This window comes from Piliocolobus tephrosceles, chromosome 8 (assembly GCF_002776525.5).
Source record: "Piliocolobus tephrosceles isolate RC106 chromosome 8, ASM277652v3, whole genome shotgun sequence".
Classification (NCBI taxonomy): domain Eukaryota; kingdom Metazoa; phylum Chordata; class Mammalia; order Primates; family Cercopithecidae; genus Piliocolobus; species Piliocolobus tephrosceles.
Window position 1 is genome coordinate 38,167,248 of NC_045441.1, and position 14,473 is coordinate 38,181,720.

General features: G+C 38.2%; 1 protein-coding gene and 1 non-coding gene across 2 annotated transcripts in view; both read left to right on the forward strand.

Annotated features, from left to right (window-relative positions):
* VWC2 (von Willebrand factor C domain containing 2) overlaps window positions 1–14,473 on the forward strand; it is a 143,509-nt gene that overhangs the window by 52,218 nt on the left and 76,818 nt on the right. The window lies entirely within an intron of this gene.
* On the forward strand, window positions 8,908–9,014 carry LOC111555744. The gene has a single exon (XR_002735629.1). It is a non-coding gene; the product is annotated as a U6 spliceosomal RNA (small nuclear RNA).

A 14,473-nucleotide genomic window follows, 5' to 3' on the forward strand; every position in this document is an offset into this window, starting at 1 on the left:
GTAGATTCTGGAAATGAGCCCTTTGTCAGATGAGTAGATTGCAAAAACATTTAATTTCAATTTCCAGTTGTTTGCTCCTTCAGTATAGAAATATATTTGAGTTTTATTAATCTTGTATTTCCTACCTTCCAAAACTCTCCAAATTTGTGAAATTTTCATTCATTATTTATTGAGTTATTTTTCTGTTTCTTGTTCTCTTTCCTACCCTTCCTAAACCCAAATTATACATATGAAAACTTCTTATTTCACCCCCCAGGTCTTTAAGGATTTATTTTCCCTGTATTTTTTTTTCTTTCTGTTCTTTACATTGGATAATTTATACTGGTTTATCTTCAAGTTGATTGATTGTCTTCTGCCCTCTAAAATCATCTGTTGAATTAATTTAGTGAGTTTTTCATTTTGGTTATTGTACTTTTCAGTTCTAGAAATTCCATAGAATTATTTTTATAATTTTTATTTCTTCATGTTATCTATATGTTCACTCATTAAGACCCATTCAGATCACATTTTCCTTAAAATTTTTAAACATCCCTTAATAGCTACTTTGAAGTCTTTGTCTACAGAGTACAACATATAGGCTCTCTTGGAGTCCATTTCTTTAGTTTTTTCTCCTTCAGTATGGGGCATACATTTTGTTGTTACATTGCAACAACTCTGCGTTCTGTTGTTTCTTCTGAGGATTGATGGTTTTCTGTTCCTGCCTGGAACCACAATGTGAATATAGATCTCCTCTATTCTTTGCCTAGTTCTTCTTGGTTACAGCTGCTTCTAAATTGGTCTGGACGTCTTCAGAATTCAGTGTGCTTGTGGAGGTTAGTGGTCAAGCAAAGTACTTGTGCAGTTTATGCTGGCATTTTGGGCCCAGCCATTTTCTGTTTCCTTGCTTCCATGTGCTCCTCCTCACTTTCCAGCTGCTCTGCTAATCCCAGCTGTAAGACTTTGCTTTCTATTATCTGAACTGCAGGTGAGTTGAGAAACTCATACAATCAAAACAGCAACAAGAAACTGATGTTTCTTAATGCACTTTTGTCCTTTAATGATAGACTCCTCTTACATTTACACCTACTTTCTGGCTACCTCCTCAGACTCCTCACTGTACATGCTTATTCATCAGTTGGCCAGAATTACAGGCAGTTTGTACTGATTTGGAGTCTTACCCTTTCTTTGGCTTTCTTACTTCAGTGATCCCTACCACCCCCATGTTTCCAACTGTTCTGCCAAATCTGACTGTATCCTTGAGGCAATAAGACTGTGATTTCCTGTGACTTGAGTAGAAAGGAGAGTTGACAAAAACCCACCACAGGCAAAAAAGCTACAAACTCATGATTCTTACCCTTTGTTGTAAGCATCTGTTTAGAGTAAACTCTCCTAGGTTTTCTGCCTGCTTTTGGTGGCTTTCTGATACCTCCCAATAGTTATTCCTTCTGTCTGGTTTTCATCATTGCTGTCTGGGGAACAGTTTTTCAGTGACACCATCACCATTACCAGAAGTCTTCCACTTTTAGTCTTCAAGAAAATGAAGATACGAGAAATTTTTAACAAGTTAGTTATTTTCACGTATAAAATTTTGTATCCAAAAAAGAATAATCTCCTTTAAAACATCTTAGAACATTTTTTAAAAAAAGATCATGCCATAGGTCCCCCCAAAAATATTAGTGGACTGAAAAAGGCGAGACTCACAGACAGTCATTCAATAATTTTCAGTCAAGAACCTGTTATATACAGGTGTGGTTCTAACTATAGCATTGCACATGAACAAGCCAGAGTCTTTAGAAGTGCACAAATGTATGTCCTATAAAATTTCAATTGAAAAAAATATTGTCTTAATCATTTTTTTGCTTAAAGAAGAAATCATACTAAAATTATGTGCTGTTTAGAAACAAAATAAATACTACATGTCAAAACCAGTGATATTTTTAAATATTAATGTCTTGTATACTACAAATCTGCTAGGAAATTTTTGGTGGTTTCATTTAAAAAGTTTTTAATAGATTTCTTATTTGTTTAACTAATGTTTCACATGTTTGAAAATATTATCACAAAAGATAACTTAAAGTCGTTTAACAGACTCTGCTGGCCCCTGATGGGTGGACTATATAAATATTCTTTTTTTTTCTAGCAAATACTATGTATTATTTATGCCTTATGATAAATTTACAATTATATGAATTTGGTGTATTTTCTTAGGCAAAATTTTTATGTTTAGCATGTTCAGTATTCCAAGTCAGGAAAAAACAGTTTATTCATAATTGTTTTATTAATTGCTTATATCCACTTATACATAAGAATACACATTTCATTTTCATAATATTCCCAAGTTTTGACATATGCTTATTATAATTTTGAAGTTTTAAAATTATTTCTTGCTTTGTATGATTTTATATATTGTTAATACAGTTAGTTACGTCATATTGCAGTTGTGTTTATGAATAAGACTCACATATTTGTATGTTTACATTTTAAGTAGTTTTCTGTATTCTCGAGTTTTTATTGTCAATTCTGACATTTTTATACTCATGCAAGTAGAGTGAAGCTTTGCCCATTTTTTAGTATTTATGTAATGCATTTTGACTTTAAATGTTATTGTATAGTTAGCAAAGTTGTTTGACATGCTTTAAATTTTTTTTAATTCATATTAATTCCAGAAAGTGCTTTCTTTTTTTATAGAAAAGTCCAGCCCATTTTAGTATTTTATTAGTACAGGACTCCGTTCTCCAATATATTCAATATCATAGCTAGCCTTTGTTGTGTCTTTTTATTTCTATGTTGTATAAAACAATAGCTTTTTATTTTTCTTAGTATTGGATGGGAGGTAATTGCATGTTATTAAATTCATTTTCTAGAATTTATTATGCTGAAAATAAGTTGCTTTCATTATTTTCTACCATTCTTACCATTATATTGTATTAATAATAATCACCATTTAAAAGGTCCACCATGTACAAGAGCAATTCTAAGCCTCCTCTTAATAATGGCCTGTTTATTTCATGTCTCACCTCTCTTCTGGGGGACTTCTCTAAATTGGGCATTGCTATAGCCTTCTCTGGATACCCCATTACATCTTACCATTTAGTTTTTTACTGTAAAATGCAATACTTACTGTTCTTTGTTTTTTCAGAATGCATTTTGCTTTCTTATATATTCTGATCAAGTCTTTTATTGAGACACGGTTTATATACAATAAAACACACAAATCTTGATCATTCAGTTAAGTATTGATAGTTACATACTTCCACCAGCCATCATCCCAGAATGTGCTGTCATGCACATTGCCATGTAATTCCCACCCCACCCTTCATGCCAGAAATACCTACTTCCAGTTTCTGTCTCTATAGATTATTTCTGCTTGTTCTGAGACATCGTATAAGTAGAATCTGACATGAGATGTTTTATATCTGGCTTCTTTCACTCAGCATATTTTTGAATTTCATCCATGCTGTGCCTATTTGTATTTTGGTTCCTTTTTTGGCTGAGTAGTATTCCATAGTACAAATAAACCACAATTTGTAAGTGCATTCTCTTGCTGATGGATGTTTGGTTCCTTTTCAGTTTGGAACTATAATGAATAAAGTGCTATGAATATTTTGCACCAAGATTTTTGTGGACATATAGTTCTATGGCTTGCAAGTAAATACTAAGGAGTGGGTCATGGGGTAGGTCTATATGAAAAGTTACAATAAATTACTAATTTTCAAAGGGTTTGTACTATTTTACACTCCTACCAGCAATATGTGAGTGTTCTAGTTGCTAAACATCCTCACCAACACTCAGTATTGTTAGTCTTTCTAAACTTGTCCGTTCTAGTGGGGTGTGGTGGTAGCCTGTGTGTGTTGAGCTGGATCTGGGCTGTGCTGCTGTGTAGTTGGATTTAGTTCTGTATTAACCATGTCTTTTGTTTTTTGTATTCTGATACTTTGACATCTGGGGTCTCACTGATGCTAGACGGACAGCCTCTCCCAGGGTTCATCAGCCATCTGAGAGGCAGTAAGCAACTTGCCAGAGAGCAGGTTTTTCAAATATAAACAACCAATCCAGAGCTCACTCCCCCAACCACCTCCTGTAGCAGGCTCTTACACTCTGGGCCGCTGTACCCTGCCCTAATACTCACTCAGGGCCAGGTCCCAGGGATAGCCCGGGTGCCCCACAGCCCACTGAAATGATTCAGACTAGTCAATGCTAAGCCTGTTTGCCCTGCTCTACCAATTACTTCCCATAGAACCCACACCAAGGCTCTTGCCCACAGCTCCTCTCTCTCTCTCTCTGCCTCATGGCTAACCCTGCCACTTCCCACTGGTCCCCTGAGGGTGGTGTCCCTCTTCTATTGGAACCTATGAGTAATGAACTATCTTGCAAAGAGAGTTGTCTCCTGATCTGTTGTCCTTACTGTACCTCAACTTTCTGTTAATACACTATATTTTAAAACAATTATTCAGTGGCTTAAAATGTTTACAAGGCTGTATCGGGATTTCTCTTTAGCAGTGCTTAGAATCTGAACACCCATGTGACTTGAGATTTTTTAGAAAATAATATCCCACTGACCAGCTTTCTGAACACTTAGAGTCTCTCCCCATTTACAGCTTGCCAGAGTTTTGGGTCTCTAGGGAGTTCCTTGTTCTCCAGCTTTGCTCCTGGGTCCCACTTCTTCAGTGGCCTCTCTCTCCTCTGTGTCCCATGGAGGCATCCATAGTACCCCAGTTAAGGTTCTGGCAGCCTGGCAGGGCATCTGGGCATTCGTGCCCTTCCCTTAACATCCCTGTTCACTTGTTGAAGCTCATCGGAAAGGGCTGGTGTTTGGTTGCAGACTCATTCCATGGCTGGTGCTCTTCTGGGGTCAAACGCATCATGCCAGCCTACACACGCCCTTTGAAGTTTGTGATCCCATTGTCTCCTTTCTCCTTAGCCCTGCCTAAACAGCCTTCTTCCTCTGCCTTCACATTGCCAGTGAGGAGGGCAAGCTGTAGGTGCCAGAAGGCTTATCCCTTTCTGTGTTTAGTCCACCTGGATCTCTTTGCATCTTTAGCTCTCTAATGAATAGATATATCAAACAAACAACAATTACAAGAACCTGTGGTTTCACAGTTTATCCAGCTCTTTCTGTTAGGATGAGAATGGCTATCTCTGGAGACTCTTTATTTGCTACCTGGAAGCAGAACTTCATGTTGATTGATTTGTGTGCCATTAACTATCTTTTGGGTTATTGTCATTTTTTCAATCTGTTCTCAGATCTCTATTGCTGCTTAGGAAGATTTTTTACAGCCATGGACTGTGTTTACAGATTTTCTTTTTTCATGTTCTCCAACTACTCTGTATTTTTCTGCTTTCAAAAGAAAAGTCAACATCACTGAATGTAGTACTTGTATTGGAAACTTACTTTTTGCTTTTGACTGTTCAGCTCTTCCCTGTGGTTCTCTTCCTTTCCAAAGTCTCCAGGAAGAAATATTAGGCATTGTCCTTTTTGTCCTTGGCAAGTTGTAGAATCTTTTATTAATCTTTAAAATTTGAAAAAAAAAAAAATCTTTAACAAGTAGGAGTCCTGGAACAGAAGTTGTTTCCTTAATAATTTGCGCTTCACTGTGGGGTGATGGGGGCTCTGTGTTGTCAGAAGTCTCTGGTTTCTCTGGTATCTAGACTTCATCACATGGTGTATTACTGGGATTTGACTTCAAAATTTGTTAATTCACCTTGTATTATTATTGTTATTCCTGTCCACTGTCCAATGGTAATTTTCTTGGGCTAGTTTTATTTAACATCGCTCATCTAGTATTTCTTTCTATTCAGTTGTTCATAACTTCTGGAAAGTTTGTTAATTACCCAGCACGCGCCCCCACTCCCCACCAAACCTGACTGTTTTAGCAAGCCCAATACAGTGCCACGTGCTTGTCTGCATCTAAGGTGGTAATCATTCTTCTTTGGCTTTGGCTGAAGAGGTGACCAAACACCTCCAGAAGCTCCCTGTGGCTCCTGAGTTGAGGGTGCCCATCTCCACCTGCTGGCTCTTCTCCTAAGAGCTCATGGTGGTGGTGATCTTCTTTTGTAAATTTCTCATTGCTTTTTGAAGTCATTCTCATTTATTTTGATGTGGATTTTATTTTTTGAAATGTCAAAGTCTGTGCTTCAGACTGTCAGTAATTTGAATTTTTTATTTTTTCACCAGCAATTGTAAAAAGGACTATTCCACACTCTCTGAACACCAGAATTCAGGAATGCTATAACAAATGTATTTATTAGCATTCTTATTTAACCAGGAAATAATTATTTAACCTGGAGAAGATGCAGGTACTTCAGGGGAGAAATGTTATGATACTTGAGTGCTTATTTTATGGAAAAGGAATTCCATTTCTTCTGCATAATTTGATAGGGTGCACATGGGTAGAATATACAGGTGGCAGTTTTTCGCTCAGTGTAAAGAGACACTCCTCATACTGAGGGCTACCCGCAGTGAAACAGACACTAAGGAAGCAACAATTTCCAGTTACTGGAGGTGGGAGGGCAAAGGCTCGTTGGCCATGCTTTAGCTACAGTGAGAAGAGTTCCTGACTCTGGCAATGATAAGAAGCATTCAGTTCTGTCAACAAGGTGATCAACTGCAAAATAAAAACATAAATCTGAACTTAGCAAGAAGAGACATTTGTTCAAAAGGATTTTTGTGATAATAAAAGACGATTGCAAATGGAAGAACAGAAGATCTTTAAGCAACTCCAGAACTTAGGCAAAAAGAGTTTCTTTCCTTCATTTCATTGAGCAGTGGTTTGTAGTTCTCCTTGAAGAGGTCCTTCACATCCCTTGTAAATTGGATTCCTAGGTATTTTATTCTCTTTGAAGCAACTGTGAATGGGAGTTCACTCTTGATTTGGCTCTCTGTTTGTCTGTTATTGGTGTGTAAGAATGCTTGTGATTTTTGCACATTGATTTTGTATCCTGAGACTTTGCTGAAGTTGCTTATCAGCTTAAGGAGATTTTGAGCTGAGACGATGGGGTTTTCTAAATATACAATCATATCATCTGCAAACAAGGACAATGTAACTTCCTCTTTTCCTAATTGAATACCCTTTATTTCTTTCTCCTGCCTGATTGCCTGGCCAGAACTTCCAACACTATGTTGAATAGGAGTGGTGAGAGAGGGCATCCCTGTCTTGTGCCAGTTTTCAAAGGGAATGCTTCCAGTTTTTGCCCATTCAGTATGAATGTGGCTGTGGGTTTGTCATAAATAGTTCTTATTATTTTGAGATACATTCCATCAATACCGAATTTATTGAGAGTTTTTAGCCTGAAGGGCTGTTGAATTTTGTCAAAGGCCTTTTCTGCATCTATTGAGATAATCATGTGGTTTTTGTCTTTGGTTCTATTTATATGCTGGATTACGTTTATTGATTTGCATATGTTGAACCAGCCTTGCATGCCAGGAATGAGGCCCACTTGATCATGATGGATAAGCTTTTTGATGTGCTGCTGGATTTGGTTTGCCAGTATTTTATTGAGGATTTTTGCATCGATGTTCATCAGGGATATTGGTCTAAAATTCTCTTTTTTTGTTGTGTCTCTGCCAGGCTTTGGTATCAGGATGATGTTGGCCTCATAAAATGAGTCAGGGAGGATTCTCTTTTTTTTCTATTGATTGGAATAGTTTCAGAAGGAATGGTACCAGTTCCTCCTTGTACCTTTGGTAGAATTCGGCTGTGAATCCATCTGGTTTTGGACTTTTTTTGGTTGGTAGGCTATTAATTATTGCCTCATTTCAGAGCCTGTTATTGGTCTATTCAGGGATTCCACTTCTTCCTGGTTTAGTCTTGGGAGGGGGTATGTGTCCAGGAATTTATTCATTTCTTCTAGATTTTCTAGTTTATTTGCGTAGAGGTGTTTATAGTATTCTCTGATGGTAGTTTGTATTTCTGTGGGATCAGTGGAGAGGACACAAACAAATGGAAGAACATTACATGCTCATGGAAAGGAAGAATCAATATTGTGAAAATGGCCACACTGCTCAAGGTAATTTGTAGATTCAATGCTATCCCCATCAAGCTACCAATGACTTTCTTCACAGAATTAGAAAAAATTACTTTAAAGTTCATATGGAACCAAAAAAGAGCCTGCATTGCCAAGATAATCCTAAGCCAACAGAACAAAGCTGGAGGCACCATGCTACCTGACTTCAAACTATACTACAAGGTTACAGTAACCAAAACAGCATGGTACTGGTACCAAAACAGAGATATAGACTAATGGAACAGAACAGAGCCCTCAGAAATAATACCACACATCTAAAGCCATCTGATCTTTGACAAAACTGACAAAAACAAGAAATGGGGAAAGGATTTCCTATTTAACAAATGGTGCTGGGTAAACTGGCTAGCCATATGCAGAAAGCTGAAACTGGATCCCTTCCTTACACCTTATACAAAAATTAATTCAAGATGGATTACAGACTTAAATGTTAGACCTAAAACCATAAAAACCCTAGAAGAAAACCTAGGCAATACCATTCAAGACATAGGCATGGGCAAAGACTTCATGTCTAAAACACCAAAAGCAATGGCAACAAAAACCAAAATTGACAAATGGGATCTAATTAAACTAAACAGCTTCTGCACAGCAAAGGAAACTACCATCAGAGTGAACAGGCAACCTACAGAATGGGAGAAAATTTTGCAATCCACTCATCTGACAAAGGGCTAATATCCAAAATCTACAAAGAACTCAAACAAATTTACAAGAAAAAAACAAACAACCCCATCAAAAAGTGGGCAAAGGATATGAACAGACACTTTTCAAAAGAAGACATTTATGCAGCCAACAGACACATGAAAAAATGCTTATCATCACTGACCATCAGAGAAATGCAAATCAAAACCACAATGAGTTACCATCTCACACCAGTTAGAATGGCAATAATTAAAAAGTCAGGAAACAGTGCTTGCTTCGGCAGCACGTATACTAAAATTGGAACGATACAGAGAAGATTAGCATGGCCCCTGCGCAAGGATGACACGCAAATTCGTGAAGTGTTCCATATAAAAAAAAAAAAAAAAAGTCAGGAAACAACAGGTGCTGGAGAGGATGTGGAGAAATAGGAACACTTTTACACTGTTGGTGGGACAGTAAACTAGTTCAACCATTGTGGAAGAAGGTGTGGTGATTCCTCAAGGATCTAGAACTAGAAATACCATTTGACCCAGCTATCCCATTACTGGGTATATACCCAAAGGATTATAAATCATGCTGCTATAAAGACACATGCACACATATGTTTATTCTGGCACTATTCACAATAGCAAAGACTTGGAACCAAACCAAATGTCCATCAATGATAGACTGGATTAAGAAAATGTTGCACATATACACCATGGAATACTATGCAGCCATAAAAAAGATGGGTTCGTGTCCTTTGTAGGGACATGGATGAAGCTGGAAACCATCATTCAGAGCAAACTATCCCAAGGACAGAAAACCAAACACTGCATGTTCTCACTCATAGGTGGGAACTGAACAATGAGAACACTTGGACACAGGAAGAGGAAAATCATACACGGGGGCCTGTCGTGGGGTGGGGGGATGGGGGAGGGATAGCATTAGGAGATATACCTAATGTAAATGACGAGTTGATGGGTGCAGCACACCAACATGGCACATGTATACATATGTAACAAACTTGCACGTTGTGCACATGTACCCTAGAACTTAAAGTATAGTTAAAAATAAAAAACAGTTTCTTTCTTTCATAGACAGGAGTCAACAAGGCTAGAAAGAACCAGGCATGGGGAATTGGGATGAAAGAGTAGCATCATCAGATAGTAGACAGATAATGTTTTCCCTGAGGCCAGCCTGTTCTCAGGAGGGGCATCGGCTGCTCAGGCTGAGGGGGCCCTGGAGGAAGGTTAACAAGCATTTTGTTTGGTTGATCAGTGGGGACAAAGCAGTTCAGCTAATTATTTATGAGGCAGAAAAATGGAAATTTGCAGGGTCTTTGTCTTTTTCACAGGGAACAAGGGGGCATCCACACAACTAAGTCATATGGGAGGGGCAAGTCTTTGCAGTAAGCTGTTTTCAGGGACACAAAAGGGTGGGATATTCCTTTACCTCATCAAAAGACAAAATTATAAGAAATTTTGTTTAAAGATCTAATTGGCTTTTATTTGCTATTCTAGAATTGAGCATCACCTCGTTCTATTTTCTGAAAAGAGAATTTTCTGAGAAATAAAACCTCATTCTATTTTCTGAGAAAGAGAGAATTATATTCTCTATTTTCTGAGAAATAGAATGAGGTTCCTATCAACTGATCAGAGGAGGTTGGCTTTACAGGCAGAAAGGACTCAAGGAAGCAGAAACAAGGAACAAAAAGTGTATTGGTCATCTGAAAGTTTCTTTCCTTACAGGGTTAAAACAGAGGGAACTTCCTTATTGTGCTGAACCAGGTTAACTGAAATCTCCTGTTTTTTAGGAAAACCAACCCATTTCAAACTTCTGTTTGGTTCCATGGCACTTACCACAGGTCTCTCCATTCTGGTTTGGTCTGGTCTGCTGGGGCCTAGTGCAGGAGGCTGGTCTAAGCCAACAGCCTCTCATCAACCGTGTTTAACAACATTCAGGTAAAATTCTACATTGCCAAGACTTTGTCAAGCTGTATTCACTTCGTGGCAATGAGCTGTGTCCAGTTGTCATTTAGCTGGTCTTTGGTCATTTGCCAGGTACTTCTAGGCCCTTCACTAGGCTCTAAGGTTAAAAATCTGGGTCAAAAATCGACACTGCTTCAAGGAGATCACAGTCCAAGAGTCTTCTCTGGAGAAATACACTTCCAGAATTGCAGCTACAGGCCCTGTACCTCCTGAGTTGGAAATGTGAAAAGTCCAGAAGTCAAAATGACCAGAGTAAGGGCTACAGATCAAAGGATACTATGAAGGTTAGGCTAATAAGACTTGCTGATGCATTGCATTTGGGCATGATAGAAAGGAAGGTTTCCAGGTTAACTGCAAGGAGTTTAGTGTGAGCAACTAAATGAATGGGATTGATATTTATTGATACAGAGAAGAATGTGGGCTTAACAGGAGGCAGTGGAGGGAGATGCAGAATTCAGTTTTGTCTGTGTTAAATTTGATGAGCCTGTTAGAAGTCTGAGTAACTTCTTCAAGTAGAGATTTGGAGTTTGGAATTCAGAGATGAGATCCCGACCAGAAAAAATGAATGTGGAGGTGATACTGAACCAGCATGTTCCACCCCTTGCACAATAAGCCAATCACTGAGATGACAAGTTTTGCAGTAGAGAAAAGATTTTATTCACAAAGCAGCCAAACAAGGAAGTGGGAGAATACCTCTCAAATCCACCTCCCTGAAGATGGGGTCTTAGGGATATTTATGAGATAGAGGAGCAAGGTGGTCCAAGGCATTAGGAAAGGTGATTGGGGGTGAGGAAAAATGAGGTAATCAGTGGTCCATGTAAATGCAGTCAAGCTTCATGGCTCTTTATGGGGCACGTCTTCACAAAATGGCATCATTAACATGATCTGAAAGTGATGTTTTTGTCCCTCTAATGTTAGAAGATCACTTATTGAACATTGCTGCAGGGAATCAACCCTGTCCAGTTGGAGGGTCATTGATCTCAAATGGCTTGAACTGCACAGGGGTTGACCCCAAGTTCCTGAAAAACAATGTAAGCAACTTACCATCGTAACTTACAGATTCTATCTATAAGTTAGGCAGTGGGAATTTAGTTATATATTGTTTAGCTCATGACTTTTAACTATATAGGTTTTAAGATCAACTAGAAAAAAGGAGCTAAAAGCAACCAAAACAGATAAAGTTTTGCAGGATCACTAGCTTAGCTGTTGATTTCAGAGGTGGCTTGTGGATCTTCACATTCAGATGCCATAAAGTTGATCTTGTACCATGGGAAGTGTATTGGCTGAGCAAAACCAGCAGTGATAATGATTCTACTGGTTTCTAGGCTGATGGGTGGACTTGGGAGTAAAGGAGGCCTTCTATTTTCCACCACGGTGCTCTCTGATCTGTGCACAGGGCTGTTCTGGTTAGTTGAACATCACCATGTGGGTTATGTGGGCCTTGAGGCAAACTTCAAGGTTGACCTGATACAGTTCATTGGCATGTTCTCCTGTCCTCTATTCATTATCCCCAGTGGCTAATTCATTTCCAGGGGACTCTGTGGGAATCAAATGGTTCAATTATATGGAAAATGAATCTAGGCAGAGAGCTTTCATCATACTTTAAGAAGCCCATGCTGGAAACAAGATATAAAACTATTAAAGAAGGACTCCAATTATGTAAATACATATTCATACCACAAGTGAATGAGCAAGTGGGGATTATTCCACAGATCTGTTAGTCCTACTGAGTGTCAGTCTCTATTATATGCCGAATTATTAGTAGAAAATAGGATTTATGCTCACGTGGCAGATGGAGCTGAGGTTCATGAATCCTTCCTACTGTAAACACAAAATGCTGAGTAAATGCTGGATATATTTGCCTTTAAAATATCTAGCTTAGTTTGGAAAAATTAAAATTCCCCAGGTGCTGGAAATCAAGTAAGAAGTAAATCCCAGAGTAATATCAGACAGGCAGTGCCATGTGATTCTTGGAGTTTGGGACTGGCTGGAGGCCCCAAGGATTGGAGTCATGATCTCACATGGGGACAGGACATTTGGCTGTAAATGCTTGTGAGTCAGAAGACCTGGAGCACACCCTGTGCATACAGTTGTTAATCTAAACTGTGTATGGTGGTGGAGGCCAGGATGGGGTAGATACTGTCAACCTAAAGATAGAAGCTGAGGAAAAATTAATATAGAGAGTGTATTTGGTTCAAGGTTGAACACAGCAGCCTAGGACATAATTCCAAGTTGCCTTGGGGAGTGCTCCTTTGTTACAAACAGGTTCTTAAAGGCAAAGGAGACAAAGAGTGCCCTGATACAAAGTTGTTTGCTTAGAATTCTCATTGGTTTACAGCGGTAACATTTGTCAGTGATTGGCTATACATTGTTGAACAATAGGGTAGGGAACATAGTGTCCAGCGTATGGCATTTTATGGCTACTGGACATCAGTTAGTCCAGAACCCACCTAGCAAGTGGCTTCAAGCAGTAATTATTTAGTTCAAGGAGGAATGAGAGGTGACTGATGTAATTAGGTCTGATAATTAAAGGGGGCTCACGTTCCTCAGATGAAGTTTCTTTTCTTTCTCAATATTTAAGCTAGTGACACGTGTGGGCTTGGGTGCAAATTTTCTTACATGCATGGTGGGGGCCGGGAGGACTGGGATCAGAAATTTTTAAAGAGAAACAGGACTGAACGCTTGTTGAAGAGGGTAAGACAGATTGTATTCAGACAGCCACAGTAAGGGAGACAATCCAGTATACACTGAGCTCAACTTCAACTAAGACCAAGGTGGCTGAGGTTTTTAAAAGGATGACAGAGAGGGAACAAAAAGCAAGAACAAAAAAGAAACTTGGAGCCTATGAGAAAATGGAAAATTACAGTAGGGGCTAAGTGGAGAATTACTGAAAAAGTGGTGTGGCAATTTGTGTTGCGTTTATGTGCATTTTAGGGTTTGGCAGCATTGTGTTAAAGCAATTTAATTTATAAGTAAAATGTATGATTGATTGATTGATACTGGAAGGAAATAAACTATTGTCATTAGCTATCTCTCTTTGAACATTATTAAGACCTTTTGCTTCTTCTTTATATATTTTTCCTATTTGTTATAATGACCATTTTTAAATCGTATGAAAGAAAAAAGTCATGATATCATTACTAAATTTCTTATAAAAACAAACATTGATAAATTAAATTGCTTTAGAAGAAAATACAATTTTCTGGTTATTGATTCCTAGGCATTAAATCATAATTTGCAAATGATAATGAGTAGAAGCCAGAGAAAGGGAGTTAGCTAGTTAATTTGTTTTCATTCTGTGTTAAAACAGAAGTCTGTGTTGCTGTTCTCAGATTATTCCATATGGCATCACGTCATCAGATTTAATTTGGATAGAATATTTTAGGCAGATACATTCAATCAATAATTGTATTCACATTTGTAAAACCAAACTGAAATTTTTTTTTTTCTGCTAACATGAACTACAAGATAAACGTAGAGGCTGATGGTTTGCATTAATATTTTTACACTTAAATTTTTGGTCTATGACTTATAGTGAAATGATATTTAAAATCTATACTGAAGTGTGGACTGGGCGCGGTGGCTCAGGCCTATAATCCCAGTACTTTGCGGGGCAGAGGTGGGCAGATCACTTGAGGTTGGGAGTTCGAAACCAACCTGGCCAACATGGTGAAACTCTGTCCCTTAAAAAAAAACAAACAAACAAACAAAAAAAAAAATAAACAAACAAAAAAAAAAAAGGACAAAAACAAAAAAAAACCCAGAAAAATTAGCCAGGTGTGTGGCAGGCACCTGTAATCCCAGCTACTCCAGAGGCTAAGGCAGGAGAATTGCTTGAACTCCAGAGGCAGAGGTTTCAATGA